Below are 15,898 nucleotides of genomic sequence, written 5' to 3' on the forward strand. Positions count from 1 at the left end.
TACTGCCTGATAACTCGTAATTTTGAGTTTATATCTCACAATTCTGAGAAAAGATGTCAGAATTTTGACGTATAAACTCGCAATTGTGTTATAAAGTCAGAATTGCGTGATATAAAGTCGCAATTGCGTGTTATAAAGTCAAAATTGCGAGATATAAAGTCAGAATTGCAAGATATAAAGTCACAATTACATGTTATAAAGTCAGAAATGAGAGATACAAACTATTCCGAGGGGGAAAAAAGTTAGTTTTGATACTGCCTGATAACTTGTAATTGGGAGTTTATAAATGAACTCGCAATTATGTGTTATAAAATCAGAATTGCGAGATGTAAAGTCAGAATTGCGAGATGTAAAGTCAGAATTGCGAGATATAAAGTCAGAATTGCGAGATGTAAAGTCGCAATTGCGTGTTATAAAGTCAAAATTGTGAGATATAAAGTCAGAATTGCGAGATATAAAGTCAGAATTGCGAGATATAAAGCTGCAATTGTGAGACATAAAGTCGCACTTCTGTCATTTTTTTTCTCAGAATTGGGACTTTATATCACACAATTCTGACTTTATATCTCGCAATTCTGACTTTATATCTTGCAATTCTGACTTTATATCTTGCAGTTCTGACTTTATAACACGCAATTGTGACTTTATTTCTCACAATTCTGACTTCATATCTCTCAATTGTGAGATAAAAAGTCACAATTATTTTTTTCTTTTTTAAATTCATTGGCGGAAACAAGCTTCCATAATTATCTGTTCATGAAGTGTGCAAAAAAAAAGAAAGAAATTTGACTAGCAATCTGTCCAGGTGTTTCCTCCGCCTGTGGCCCAAAAACACTGGGACATGCTTCATCATCCCTGTGACCTTACAGAGGATACAAGGTTTGGAGAATTGATGGATGAAATAAAAAAAATTAAAAAGATGTAATCAAAAAACAGAAGGGAAGGGGTTTTGTATCACAAATCTGACTTAACCAATATGCATCTAATCAAATTTGACACTGCTTTTCAACCTTCTATTTCAACTATTTAACCACCCCGTGCCTGCAAATGGCGTTGGAATTACCCACTGAACTACTGTAGACATGTGACATTAACATCTGAACTCTGACTACATATTTTCTAGCAGGACTGGCAAAGAAATACAACACTAGACACGAGTTAAACCAATTAGAAGCAGATGCTTTTAACCAAAGTGACACTCCACTTATTATAAGAGCAGTCCTCCTCAAACAAACCCAGGCTTAAGTGTGGGGTTCAAACCCAAAACCATTAGGTCATCAACCCAAATCTTTAACCAACAGTAACTGAAGCCACACCACCATTTCCAAGTTAACAGTCGGTCAGCATTCCATGAACACTGACTGTAGACAAGTCAAATTTAATTTATGCACAAATAAACTGCTTAAATCTGAAGACGCATGCAAGCTGTCTGATGTCTGACAACATGCTAAGAAATGACAGTCGCATGACTGACTGACTCTCACTCTTGGTGAGAAGAGACACGAGAAATCAGGGACATGTGACAGAAGCTGTGTATATCAGTCAGTCCTTGCCTGCAACGACAGCTACAGTACTCACAACTCACAACAGCCCCAATGGGAAAATAAATATGCTAATGCATTTCTCCTGTAACTAAGATCAAATATTGTCTTGTAGTTTGTTAAAGCATTGTGGTAGGGCAACTATTTCTGAGATAAAGACAACTAGGGAAGCTGTCCACTGTTGAAAGCTTGATTTACACACCAAATTTCCCATGACCACATTTTTATACATTGCACACCAAAATCAGCAGGAAACAATTTGAAAAAGCACAATAAACCTATTTATCAACACTATTTAATATATATATATATGTTCAAAAGATGCTGTGCAAGACTCACAAAATCACACTCGCAGTTAGCCAAGTTGCTAAATGAAAGATCTAGTACTCTACGAAGAACAAAAACATAGAACACAATGTTTATAAAAAAACATTATTAAAAAAATATTTAAATTCTGGGTTTGTTGCAATTAATTTTGATGTATAAAGATACACAATGTTGTCTAAAAATCAGGGTGTATTCACATTTTACAGGTTTGCTTTAAACAAACTCTTGTGTGATTGCTGTTATTGCCGTTCATTTAATAAGTTTGAATGCTGCCATCTTAACGTCTTGGTTAAAAAAATGTAACCCTCGGTCCCTAACGAGGGAACGGGAGACATTACGTCGACGTGATGTTGAACGTGAACGACTGATTGAACGTGAACTGACTGAAGCGCTTCCAAATGAACTCTGGCACCGTTCAACTGAAATATGATTACAACAGAGCATGATGTAAAAAGATGAAGTATTGATTCACAGTGAAGCTGAATTCACAGTGCGCATAAAAGAGTGGGCAAAAAATAACCTAAAACTAAACAAACCTGCATCTGTCTCTTATGAAGTTAAAGCATACCCATGACTGTCAATCATCTGTCAGACATGATGACATTCTGAATGGACAGTATTCAGGAGGACTGGCAGCCGGTTGAGAGTTTCTGATGTAAAAAATAATCAAATATTCGGTTAAGCCAAACACAGTACATCATTTCTAACAGAGGATTATATGTAATTAAGAGACTTGTGATAAAACATTAAATATGTTTAAAAAAATAATTATTTAAATTAAATTTGACTTAAAAATTAACACAACCCAAAAATAATTCTGTACATTCAAGCATGCCATCAGAGACTTCTTTTTTTTTTTTTTTTAAACAAAGATGTTTAAAATATCAGCTAAATCTTCTAGAATGTCACTAATTTAAAAAGGTCAACCGGTTCACCGGAGTAACTTGCAAATTAGCTAATCAAATTAGCACATTAGTCTTTTTGATAATCACAGACCTACTTTGAATTGCACGCTGAAGACAATCACATTAAGAAGGTTTGGGATAGGGTTTTTCAACTATACATCAAATAGAAATAGAAAATGTCAGTGTTCTACTTTAAAACTAAAAGGAAAAAAAAAAGAAAAAACAGCAAACATTAGAATGATCTTATTAAATGCCATTGAGTGATAAATGATGTGGTTGCTCTGTACCATTTCTCAAGTTCTCCCTTTAAACCAAGAGATAAACGGTACTTGAAGACATAACTGACCCAGCAACAATCTAAAGTTCAGCTAGATTGTTTTTCAAAGCATATGTTTTTGAGTTGGAATGCAAAGGCGCCATTTTTTCATTCTGCTCAGTGGTCATCGAATCCTCCAGTCTGGTTATTATTATTTTCAAATTCAGTTTTGTTCTTTGGTTACGACCACAGGTTCATTTTGGAACTTAATGAGGAAATGCAAGCCAAGTGTGAGAGAGTGTTTTCAAACTAAAGTAGAACTACACACTGGGGAGCAGCCAACAGTCTTCAACAGATAAACATGCTTAAGTATATGCAATCATTCTCTCATTTAAGAGCGGATTGATGGATATGCACGGGTGAAATGCAAAGCATTGATTTTTTAACTCTCTGCAGGGAACAATGCATGCATAAAACATCTCCAAAAATCTATCTAAGTTTATATTGTGTGATACCTCAAAAAAAAAAAATCAGATTTTTAGATCTCATTTTGTGTAATATGATTTTCACCATCCTCAGGTGAAGAATTAGGAGGTTTTAGGCAAAGACCAAGTGATTAAATGTTCTTTAAGGTTTGTGTAATTTGCTCAATAGTGGTAAAATGTAAATTAAATGTAAAAATACAGCTAGTGGTATATGAGTTAAGAGTAAAATGGAGACTACACACAAGCTGTGTATGTGACACTATCAATCTTCATATTTATAAAAAGTAATTACTGTCATATCTGACACATTAGAACTTTGAGCATGCACAGTCTTCCTTTACAGATTTACCTTGGATAGAGGTTATAAGACTCTGGTAGAGGTTATGCATGGGGGAGGGATAATTTATTACACACTAAGCAATGAGAATGAAATAACTATGTTCCCTGACCAATTTCTCATGTAAACGTCTGACCTTGAACAAACAACAATGCGATGTATGCTCATTAAGGGCATCCAATTGTTTACTCCTGGAAAGACTGAGCTCCTCAGAAACCCTAGTGTTTCATGACACAAGATAAATCACGCTTCATTTTGGCACAGTGAGCTTACAGAGTAAAATAAAGGACAGCATTTATACAAGTGCAATTCCCTTTCCTCTCCTGGGATTGTTCAGAAAATAGATGCTTGCCTTTATTATGTCTCTAAATCAGCGATTTATCTCGCTTACTCTTCATGCAAATCTGCTGAGTGGAAAAAAAAATAAAAAATCATTCACACAGACGAAACAAGTAAAGGTGATTTTCTTCATTCTAGATCATCAAGCAGTACACAACGAATTAAGCTGAGACGATTGATAGTAACTAGAGCCTACATCTCACAGTCTTCTCAATAGATGGCTCAGGATTTTCCAAAATCATATGTCAAATCAATCAGTTTAAAAGCACAACTCTGCTGAGCAAACCACGATTTAAGGTTTCATTCATGTCTGAAGCACAGTTCAGATGGGTTGTTTGAATGGGGTTTTGGTCAAAAGTCTCAAATAACCTTGGTGGAGGTAAAGTCGAGTTACTGAAGTTCACAAACGTAATTTCGGGACGACTAAACCCATACTCATCATCCAAGCATTAGTCCCACGGGGGGTATATCTAAGCTTGAGTTGAATCTGCTTCCTCAAGCCCCTCCACTGTGGACAGCAAGTCAAATGCACATAACCGTCTTGGGCAAATGAACTCGTGAAATAGCCTAAGGTTAGCTGTTGATTGCTTTTAGGTTTCAAAATTCATAGAAGTTGTGTTAATTAGTGAAAACTTCCTGTGTGCAGGCCTATACAGTAAGTGTCGAGCCCGTTCTCATCCCAAGGCGTCATACATCCAACGCACATGGCACCCTTTAGCGTCAATATGAGACGCAGATACTGTATATATGGGCCAGAAGGCGCCTCCTAGTGGTATAACCCTAACCCTACCCCAGACCTAAACCTACCCATAACCGAAGCGTGTTATATTGACATTTGAAGCATTGCCGCATTGTCAAAAGCATCACTACATGACGCCCTAGGATGAGAATACGTTGAAGTATCATACACTTTTGTTGATAACAGAGCTCACTTTTTTAGCCTATGGAAAAATTCTATTGGGTTTTTTGTCAAGGGAACCAGTTTGATGCGAACTTCCGCGTTGGCATACAAAAATATGTCATCACCACAGCACTGTTGTAACTTATTACGTTTTAGACACAAAAGTGCAAGTTATTGTGTTCATTTCTGCTCCATCAACAAAAGCCAAAGCAGTATCAACCATTTCCAAAAAAACACACAGTATTGTTGTTTTGTTCCTAAATGAATTAGTGTTTTTGAACAAATCATTTGATCAAAAGTGGACGAAGGAAACACCGTTTACGCCTGGTGTTTTGTTGCTGAATGAATCGTGTTTTAAATGAATCGGTGAATGATTCAGTAATTCACTCAAAGACAGTCACTTATTTTATTTGAGAATGAACCATTTTGAAGGAATTGGTTGTAAGATTGAATAAAAAAAATCTACTGACGAACAATGTAACCTGCAGAAAGAGTAACTGAAAAAATCCAATTGTGTTTTCTATCCAGACAGAGTAATGTTAAATGTTCAAAAGGGTTTAGAATATGAAATCATCATCGATATTGTCATGTTTTTACATTTTTTGTTCACTAAATCCTGCGTAGTTACTAAAATGGTGTACAGCATAAAACAGACGTGTCGTCCCCTTTACATGCATGTACTGCACCACTATGTATGCAAATGCTGGGTCACCTTGACTGTAATGACTGCAGTGCTAACTACAAATAAAGGGAGTCTGTGCAGCCGGGTGAGAAAGCGAGGCACTGCCTCATAGGCCGGTGTGAGAAAACAGTACAGCAGCAATCTGGGAGCCACACAACTCATAGGGGAATGAGAACGCTTTGTCAACACAGCAGTCCTCACACCCTTCTCCTGTTAATTGGCTGTGCCGTTAGAGGCGTTAGCACTGGGGGAGAGAAAGACAGAGACGACGTGTGCATTTCACACAATTCTCCCTCCTCCTGCGTGTGACCTTCTGCCACATAGGGGGTTTCAGCGTACTTTTCTGGGTCTACAAGACGCCTCAATCCTGCACAGCTACTGCAGACACCCTATCTTTTATCTGTTTCCATATACAAAAGTGAGTCATATTTTGGACATCAGAGCCAAAATGGCTCCCACTGAGAGAAATGGACCATTTTCATAAATGGTTTTAGTACTTTACAGTGTTGAACTTCGAAAAAGACACGTGGCTCTTCCTTGAAATAAAGTAATATCCTTCTATTCTTTGTGCTCTCGCAAATAAGAGCTCTCACCACTTATTCTGAAACATATGAAAGAGGAAAAGGAGAATTTTCAAATGGAAACTGCAGAGCCCAAGTCACCTTTAGAAGACTTCTTTAGTAAAATTGCCTCACTTTAGAAATTGTGCTCAGATTATTAAAGGAGAACTCCGGTACAAAATGAACCTTTGGTCTAATTACACATTGGTACCTAGTCGACCGTTCTCTGAGATTTGTTTTTATGATAATCTGATAATCGACCGTTTAATAAGAAGATATTTTACAAAGACAGTGCACTTTGTGTATACAGGCAGCAGCCATCTTTGGAAAACTGTCTCGACAAGTCGAACGACGAACGCCGTTCATACAGTTCAGAAGTTCGAAGCTCACTTGGCACGTCTTTTGTGGTTCGACTTGTCGAGACAGGGTGCACATTATGGCACAGTCTATTTCAGTTGCCTCAAAATAGCAACGCTCTAACAATGCATCTGAAAACACCTCGTTTTCAGACCAGCACGCCCAATGGGCGCATAAATAGGCGCAGATACATTTGCTATTTAAACAACTTGGCGCAGGACGTGAAAATGATAACTGCGTCGGGCTGAAACTAGCAAAAACCACTTGTCACGTTTGGCACTGTATTGTGCCGGGTGTATGATAGGCCCCATGTGTCTTTGATTACAAAACATGCCAGTGCTATGCTTTGTGTTGCTGAGGTGCAGAGTGTCAGGAATGTAAGTATAATACAGCTTTATTATTCTAGTGTGCTCGAAACGGGAAAAGGGAGGAAAGCAAACTAGATTGTCAGATGACAATGAAAACGGAGTGATAACTAGTCATTTACTGCTTTACAGGTGATCTTGGAGCTTATGAATATGTAAGGTGATTGTGAAGAGCCAACCCGATCTCACGACCAAGTCGTACGAATTCAACGAATGATTAAAAAGTGGCTAATTCGTAACAATTCATACGACCTCACTCGTACGAATTAATACGATTTTGCTAAATCGTACATATTTTACGAATTGGCCAATTCGTATGAATTCATACGAATGACCTACCCCTTACCCCGCCCCTAAACTTAACCATCACGTGGGTTTAGACAAATCGTACGAATTAGTACGAGTGAGGTCGTACGAATTAGCCACTTTTTAATCATGCGTCGAATTCGTACGAATTGGTCGTGAGATAGTGTTGGAAGAGCACACACTTACAGGAATCGCCCAAACAGGTAAGTTTAAGACTTTATGTCATATACATAGGGAAAAAATGTGGTTATTATAGTTAGCTTGTAAGTTGTTTGTGACTAATTTTACAAACAAAACACAAAGTCTAAGGCATAGAAAGAACAATGCAGGCAACAAAGCTCAACAATTGTAACACATAAACAACATGTGATGTTATTCACAATTCAAGACCTTCAATAGGGGTCTTTTCTCTCTGTCCTGGCTGAGCTAAGGAAGTGGACCAAGTGAATTATTCTATTCATTCTTACCGAAGCCATGCAAATATCATTATTATCATTAAAATATCATTATTATATTATAGCAGAATGAATGTTCATTTAAGATTATTAAAAGTGATTCATTTTTGGAAATACTACAAACTGGGGAAGAACGTGGAGTGAGGCCAGCTGTTGTTTTCTTTCGTTGTTTCTGCATGAGCAGCCATAGTATAAAGGGCAGTGGATGTCTGTGCTCTGGTGAAAAGGGAACTTCTGTTGCCTTTCTTTTTTTTTTCACACTCAGCTGGGGCACTTGGTAGTTTCTAAAGAAGAAATATCCAATTAATTCCTGTTTGTGTTTGGTGTATTAAATAATACTGGTTGAAGCACTATTTGAATGCTGGCGTCAGTCTAATTGTTTTGGCCATGTGCCGCGTAAACAACATGGTTTGCATTTGCACATGAAAGATGTACGACATTTGTTTCTGCGTGTTTTAGAGATATGATGGTGGTTTGTTCAGTTTAAGAGCCTCAAGAGATTTATGGGGAATTTAAATTTTCAAAATGTTGAAACTGCATATCTTTTTAGTAAAGTATTTAAATACAAACGGTCAACTTCAATCCAAATGCAAAGTCTCTTAAAAAGTAAGCCTCTTCACAAACCTGGTTCTAAAATGGGTGTTATATTGCCCACTACAGAGCCAAGGATGTCTGAAACAGTCAGACAACAGAAAAAATAAATAAATAAATATAAATTGGCAAGAGATTTATAGAAAAAAATGTTTTCTAAAATTGGTTTATTATATATGATGTGTTATGAAACTAGGTGCAGGCTGATATGTATTTTACATGCAATCTACAAGCAATCACACTGTTACTACATCGTTGGCAAAAGATTATTAAAAGCTTTTTATAGACGTCTCTTAAAGTTGCATTTATTTATTTTTTTATCAAAAGTACAGTAAAAACAGTACTATTGTAATTATTATCAATAGAGATAAAATAGTGGACTGTCAATACTGTTAGATCAGATTCGAGTCGCATAAACTATAAACAAACAATCAGATTTGGATTGGCAGTGTGAACGTAGCCTAAATGTCTATACTGTCACCTTTGATCAATATAATGCAGCCTTGAAAAAATAAAAAAATAAAAAAATAAATACATCTTACTGATGTCAAGTCCACGCTTCAACAATCCACAGGAAAAAGTATAAAATAGTAATGCTTTACTCACTGTTTTAATGGATTATGATTTGGTACACACTAATTCTAATCTGAGATAATCCTGTTCAGGATGGATAGCAGTCTGTGTGAACTGTGATGAAGCTCATAACTACTCATTAGACTTGAGAACAGGCAGTAAATATGAAGCACACATTTATTGTAACTCTTACAATAGTTTCTTGGTGGAGTCTTTGTTTTTTTGAAGGTCTAATGCTATTATTTTCCCTAATGTTTAATCCATCATTCAGGAAATCAGCACTTTAAAACATGCATTATGGGATCAGACCTTTCTTAGAGATTTGTTCCGTTCCCATGACTTGAGAAGAATGTTTATAAGTACTGTTCTGTTTCTCAAACTCTTCCTCTCATTCCCTTCAACTCAAAATCTAGAGAGTAGAAAGAAATGCTTGGTTTGTCTAAAACGTAAAAAAAATCTAAAATGAATTGAAGGTAATCTGACAGATTTGAGGACCAAGTTGTATAGTTGTATAATCACATTCCAAGTCCATAAATACTTTTAATATTAAAAATTTTAAGATGTTAAAATTTAGAATATTAAATAACACTGTGTATCAATCAATCAAATCAAATCAATAGACTCATGGTATAAAGGGAGAAATTACAATTTACAATAATCTAATAATCTAATACAATAATAAGTCATAATAGATATGACGTGATATCTCTAAAATAAAAATACACAATTCTGAGAAATATACACAACAGTAAAAAAAAGGACAGCAAATCTATCCTGTACAAATTTGTTTTCATTTAACGAAAAATGTAACATGACACCTATCCTGGCTAAGGTCCATAGATAGCGCTCTTTTCCATGTTAGTCTAACTGGTCTTTTCAGACTTGGAGGCCTTAAATTGAATTTGCTGCAATTTGTGTTCAGAAGTTGAATGGGACAATCTCTGCACAGTAATAAATTAGAAACATCGAGACATGCTGATAAAACAGGAAGCAAACTAGATAAATCAATAGAGAGGCAGAAAAGGGGTGCTGTAATTCTATCTCTATTCGCAGCAGATCTTTGTTCTGGTGTTGTTTGGATAAAATTGCTAGTAGTTTTTTTTTTCCTCACCAGTAGCGGTTTCAGATCCTGGGAAGTCACCTGCACAAGAAAAAAGATAAAAAAATACACATGGCCACGGCCTTGTAATTTGTCCCCTCAGTTTATAAACCACTCTCACAGACTTTGAAATAATTCCCTAAATTTAACAAATTGTACCCACGAGTTGAGAGTTCCCTCTCAGGTTTGCAATTCCCACACATTGAAAAATTGTGCCTGCGCTTTTTGCAATGCTAAGTGTACTCGAATTTGTGACTCCTCTCTCATTTTAGAAATATGTGCTGACCGATTACTTATGCAGTATCGGGACACTGCATTGTGATGTGTAATGTAAATCTTTAAGTGCTTTTATTCAGCAAAGATGCATTTAACTGAACAAAAGTGACGCTACAAAGACACTGACATCGATGTTACAACATATTTCTGTTTCTGTTCATTATAGAACTTTCTATTAATCAGTTAAGCATGAAAACATAAAAAGGTGTCTACAAAATATGTTAAACAGCACAACTGTTTTCAACATTGATCATTATAAAAAATAAATGTTTCTTGAGCACCACATCAGCATATAAGAATGATTTCTGGAGGATCGTGGGACTGTGATTGGAGTAATATTGCTGAAAAATCAGCTTTGACATCAAAAACATCTTACTGGCCCTAAACATTTGAACATTTGTGTATTACAGTAGTGTAATGGTTGTTATCCCCGTTTTTCATTTAAATCAATATAATGAAATATGTGCTATTAAACATTATACCACAATTCTCTGTATTTTACCTGATTATTCTGGCCTGTTCACGCAGATCTATCCAGTCATCCATCTGTTGTTCTTCCCTTGGATGGATTGATGTTTATTTGCTGAAAAACTAGTAAATCCATCCAAATCCTGACTGGATTATGCCTCTCCTTGGAAGCTGCAGGGATCTGTGAAAGGGAAATGATAAAGCTGAGGTTATTACAGGGTGTGATAATCATCATTTGGACTCCGGACCCCCGAGGCCCCCTCCGAATCATTAAAGTGGTCTTAGCTCGCTGCTCCGACATGCTACAACACACAGTTTTGTTTACAGCTCACACCCGCAATTTATTTATAGTCAAACCCAGGAAACGCAGTCAGAACCTGTCAGTGTTCCTCTGGGCATCGTCTTGCTCTTCTGCCATGGGTCCATCAGAAATGTTAGTCACAGTCACCATCATTGACTTAGCAAAGAAGGATGATGTCTCTTTTGGTTTCATTCGCCTCTCTATGGAGCTTCAACCAATATTCCCAGGAGAAGGGAATTGCACAGAGAACAATCTTCCTTTAAACAGAAAAACTGCCAGGATGGCAGATATTGGTCCATTCATTTTATCAACATATTTTAATGTCATTATTGCACCTGATAACATGGACTTCAGAGAAGCAAGTAACATAACAGAAAAGTTACAACCGATTAGAATGTGAATAGAGTTTCATGGTTGAACTATTCACTTTTGTTTTCTCTTTCCTGTTTTTGCTTACAATCATTCATTTGTTAGTTTTTTATTGGTTTATTCTTTTGTTATTTCGCTTTCCCTTTCATTCCCTTTACAATTAGCTTGTCTATTTTCACTAGTTTTATGCTTTCATTTGTTTTTTTTTTTTTTTGGCTTTGTCTATCGTCATCTAATGTCATTTTTGCTTTTTCATTCTCTCTTTTGATCTTACTTTCATCTCTTTTATTTGAGAGTTTCTTATGTTCCTTTTTTTTACCATTTTTTTTTTACAGAAACAGTCGAGTTTCAGAGCAGTCTGATCTGATGTAGCTTTGGGGCTTTGATGGCTAAGGAATAGGATTTAAAAGTAGCCTACTGTGTGTTCATTTTTTATCAACGAGAGCTCAGGAAACCTGTGAGACCTGAACTCCTTAGGAGATGCCCAGCGCTGAAACACCTCCCTCGATCATTCCCTCGTTCATCAATCTCACCCTAAAGACCACATTTGTTTTAGTTTTTTGGGCTTTTGTTTTCTGCGCCACGATTAGGAAAACACATTTCGAATATCGCTCCAGGGAAGAGCACAAATCTAATTCAAGAAGATAAAGCAACTCTCTTTTCCTTCTCTTCTATAATAGACTAGTCTAGAAAGTCACTTTGCAGTGTTAATGACAAATCACCCAGTGACAGCAAATACATAATGCTTACTTGGAGACTCCATTCTTTATCATTAATGTGTCTGTGCGGCACAAGCATACACACAAAAGTGCACAAACGTTCGTTCACAAATAGCAGTGTCAGTGCCCTTAAGTTTCGAACTTCCAGAGCAGCTTTAATTTCAGTAATACTTTATTTTGATAGAAAACTTTAGACATTCTATAAGTAACTTTAAAGCTACACTGTGTAACTCTTTTAGTTTATTTCTTAGCTGAAAACACTTAGTTCTTTCAAAAATATATGTGCTCATTAATGTATATTTACTTCGTTCAAGTAATAAAGTATTCTCGTGAGTGTATAATATGCCATTGAAAATACATACGGGTAAGGGGTTCTAATGTCGGTCGCCATGTTGCCCCTCCATCTTGAAAGTACATTACCCAAAGAGGGACATAAGCTTCGCCTTTTGCGTTTACGTTTGAGTTAACACTCATGGACGAGGTCGAACTGGAAGCCATGTTAATCTTGGACTACATTGGCCACCGTAGGAGTTAAAACGAAATCGGAATTGAGAGGAACAGAAACTAGGTGCGTTCCATTCGACACGGTCCCTACGCAGTGTTCACTGCTCCCTACTCAGTTGAAGTGGACTTCACTGACTTCCTGTGAAGTGATGTATCGATGTTCCCTTATTCCCTATGCCGTTTGCAGTGCCCTTCGAACTGAACACTGAACTACAATCTCACTTAAGATGGCGAAATACCCTGTAAAGTCCACTTCGCAGGCCACTTACGGTCGAATGGAACGAACCTTAATATTCACTGGATGGTCATTTACCTTTTCACCACTAGATGGGGGTAAAAATCACACAGTGTAGCTTTAAGTAACTTTGCAACTACGTCAACTCCCAGTCAATAGAGTATTAGTATGTCTGCTTAATATCTTCTAACACTTTATTTTAATGGTCCCCAACAGAAATAAACAAACATGGCGGACGACGGTAAAGCAAAAATAGCAGTAGTTTTTTTGCTTTTGTACAGAAAAAAAAAAGAAAAAGGTTTGGATGCTGTCTAATTTGGTATTGTTACATTCCACGTGGCAATCCACAGAGTGCATGCGTCTGCATTTGTCCTCATGGTTCCCCCCACACAACAGGATTTCTGATCGTACATTGTTCAAATTGTTGGATATTTATGATTTGAGATTGATGCAGACCTGACGTTCTTCCAAGCAGATTCAATCACTTTTAACACACATCACACCACAGGAATATCTTATAAGATAATCTGTAGAACCATCAAGATGATCGTGACTTTACCTAGATTTGTAGATTTGTCGAAAGGGGGAAATTGGGACAAAAAAATCAAAATCCGATTATTTTGAAGTGTGCCTTTAATTGATACCCGGAAGGGCAATACCGCCTCGGTTAACTGTTTGGTTTAATATCTTTGACATGTTCTATGTGTTGATTTAGCTCCTTGTCAGACCAGCTATTTCTATTCTTGGGCTATACACGTCTATTAAATTTTGACAGGCCACATTTTGCCTTGTTTTAGCCTAGATGTCAGGGCTGTGTTTGGACGGCCATTAGACGTCTTTTAAACACAAAATTTCTTGCTTGGCATGTAGTTCAGGGCCCTTTTATTTTACATGCAGCATGGGTGTGTGTTTGTGTGAATGTGTGTGTAAAACCTCCTCTCTGTTGAGCAGATCTCCAGAATGTTTTGCCCAGATGGCTGTATGTCCTTCAGTCAGACACTGATCCTCAGCAAAGAGACTCGTCCTCATGGGTACTGATTCCTTTTCAAATTTGATAAAAATACATTTTTAAGTAAATTTATGTGTGGAGATTATAAACATTCAATGATGTAATGTATTACTATGTGTCATTTCAATCTAAATTAAGTTAAGTTGCTGTTCAAAAGAGAAAAAAAAGAAATTAATACTTTAATATGTCATCAGCAAGGACACATTAAAGTAATCAAAAGTGACAGTAAAGACTTACATTGTTACCAGTGGTGCGAGTAACAAAATGATATCGCTTTTTGCGTATTCTTGCACTTGAATATATAAATTGTCAAGGCTTAAACTTTGTGGATGATGAAGCGCTGACCCGCCAACTGTCCCAAGCATTGTTCACATTTGTTCACATTCATTTTTTAGAATTTACTCGCATTTGGTGCTCATAATAATTCTAATAATAATAGTGTTAATTTTATATACACAATTTATTAATTATACATAGGATTAAATTATACATTTATATATACATATTAAAAACGTATTTAAAATAGTTAAATCTGTTCAAAATCATGGTAACATGGTTAAAGTTATTACCATCCTCTAAATGGTTTGATTCAGAAACTATCAAATATTTAATAAATGACAATGTTTACATAAAAAAAAAACGTTTTGTTGTAGAAAAGAGTCTATGTCAAGAAGGGACAAAAATGGCCATTCTGTAGAATGGCCTCGCACTGATTTTTATGCTTTCTTCCCAGCAAATCCCACTTCAGTCGTACATCAAACTAAAACGAAGGCCCACTCAGAGTCATTTCAGTCAAGTGTGACTGGAGCACAGGAAATCAGAAAGCACCGGTTACGCAGCAACGCAACAATTCAAGTTAATTCATTTTGAAAAGCTCCTCGCAGAATAATGGATCGGACTCTAATTGAATCTGATATGCACATGGCCTCAGACATTTTCTGTCCATGGTCTTCCTGGCAATGTGGGAAAAAGCTGTAAAAAGACAACTGCTGGGCATTCTACTGTTGACACGGACAATAAACTTCTCTTAGCCAATTACAGAGATGCAGAAGCTGAAATAAGCCAAACAGGAAAATGTGCTGATAGCCTGATGCCATCCAAGCCCACAGAGTTTCCCTGAAATTTAGGATCATTCTGACCACATATATCATGGTGGGTTGCAAGAAGGGAGTGTAGAAGCAGGATCTATTTGCAGCAGTCTAATAACAATAAATCAAAAATAACAATCACACTGGAACACTGGACAGGAACTGAAGCACACAGGAGAAAGCAAAAAAGCAATAAGAATCGACCAGATGAAAATGAGGTCTATATATACATTAACTGAGGAAAACAAGGCACAGGTGGGGCCCTAAAATGAGCATACATGAAAACCAAACTGAATATCTGTGTAACATAAAGTCATCCCATTTCTATTATAACTCACACTCGGGCTACAAGAATATATAAAAAAAATGTAATTCGTATTTATATTATAATAAGTGTTCAAATGTAACCTTCGTTAGTGGATCTGACTCCATTTCTTCTGGCAAGGACAAACCGCTCTCAGAGTGGAAGGTAAATAAACGGGCAATGACGAGTGACAATGACAGATTTCCAAATTGAGTTCTGTTGACCGACCCACACTTCGACAACATCAGCACAATGTCTTGATTTAATTGCAGAGAGAATGCATACTGTCACACTCAAGGGCTAACATGATACAAAGCAAGAATAGTTTCATGCCTCAGGGATTTAGAATACATTAGCATTGCCATTAGACTCTAAGCATTGAAGCCATGAAGACATCCAGGCAAATACAGTAAGGGACAAAAATAAACCAAAATTAATAGGCTGTAATCCTTCTCTTTCCTGAGAGACTGCAGACTTTATGAACAAACTGCAGTCTCACTTTGACTTAAAACAAAAGGAAAATTATTTTTAGCTATGCTATGGATG

General features: G+C 36.6%; 1 long non-coding RNA gene across 1 annotated transcript in view; it reads right to left on the minus strand.

The window, feature by feature from the left end:
* Positions 1–9,752: 9,752 nt before the first annotated feature.
* The window catches only part of LOC120487992 (uncharacterized), a 77,248-nt gene continuing 71,102 nt past the window's right edge, over positions 9,753–15,898 (minus strand). The window contains exons 3-4 of the long non-coding RNA XR_016149234.1: positions 10,858–11,004; positions 9,753–10,121 (exon numbers count right to left, since the gene is read on the minus strand). This is a non-coding gene — a long non-coding RNA (uncharacterized LOC120487992). The remainder of the gene's footprint in view (positions 10,122–10,857; positions 11,005–15,898) is intronic.

The sequence above is a fragment of the Pimephales promelas genome, chromosome 22 (assembly GCF_988280905.1).
Source record: "Pimephales promelas chromosome 22, fPimPro1.hap1.1, whole genome shotgun sequence".
NCBI classification, from domain to species: domain Eukaryota; kingdom Metazoa; phylum Chordata; class Actinopteri; order Cypriniformes; family Leuciscidae; genus Pimephales; species Pimephales promelas.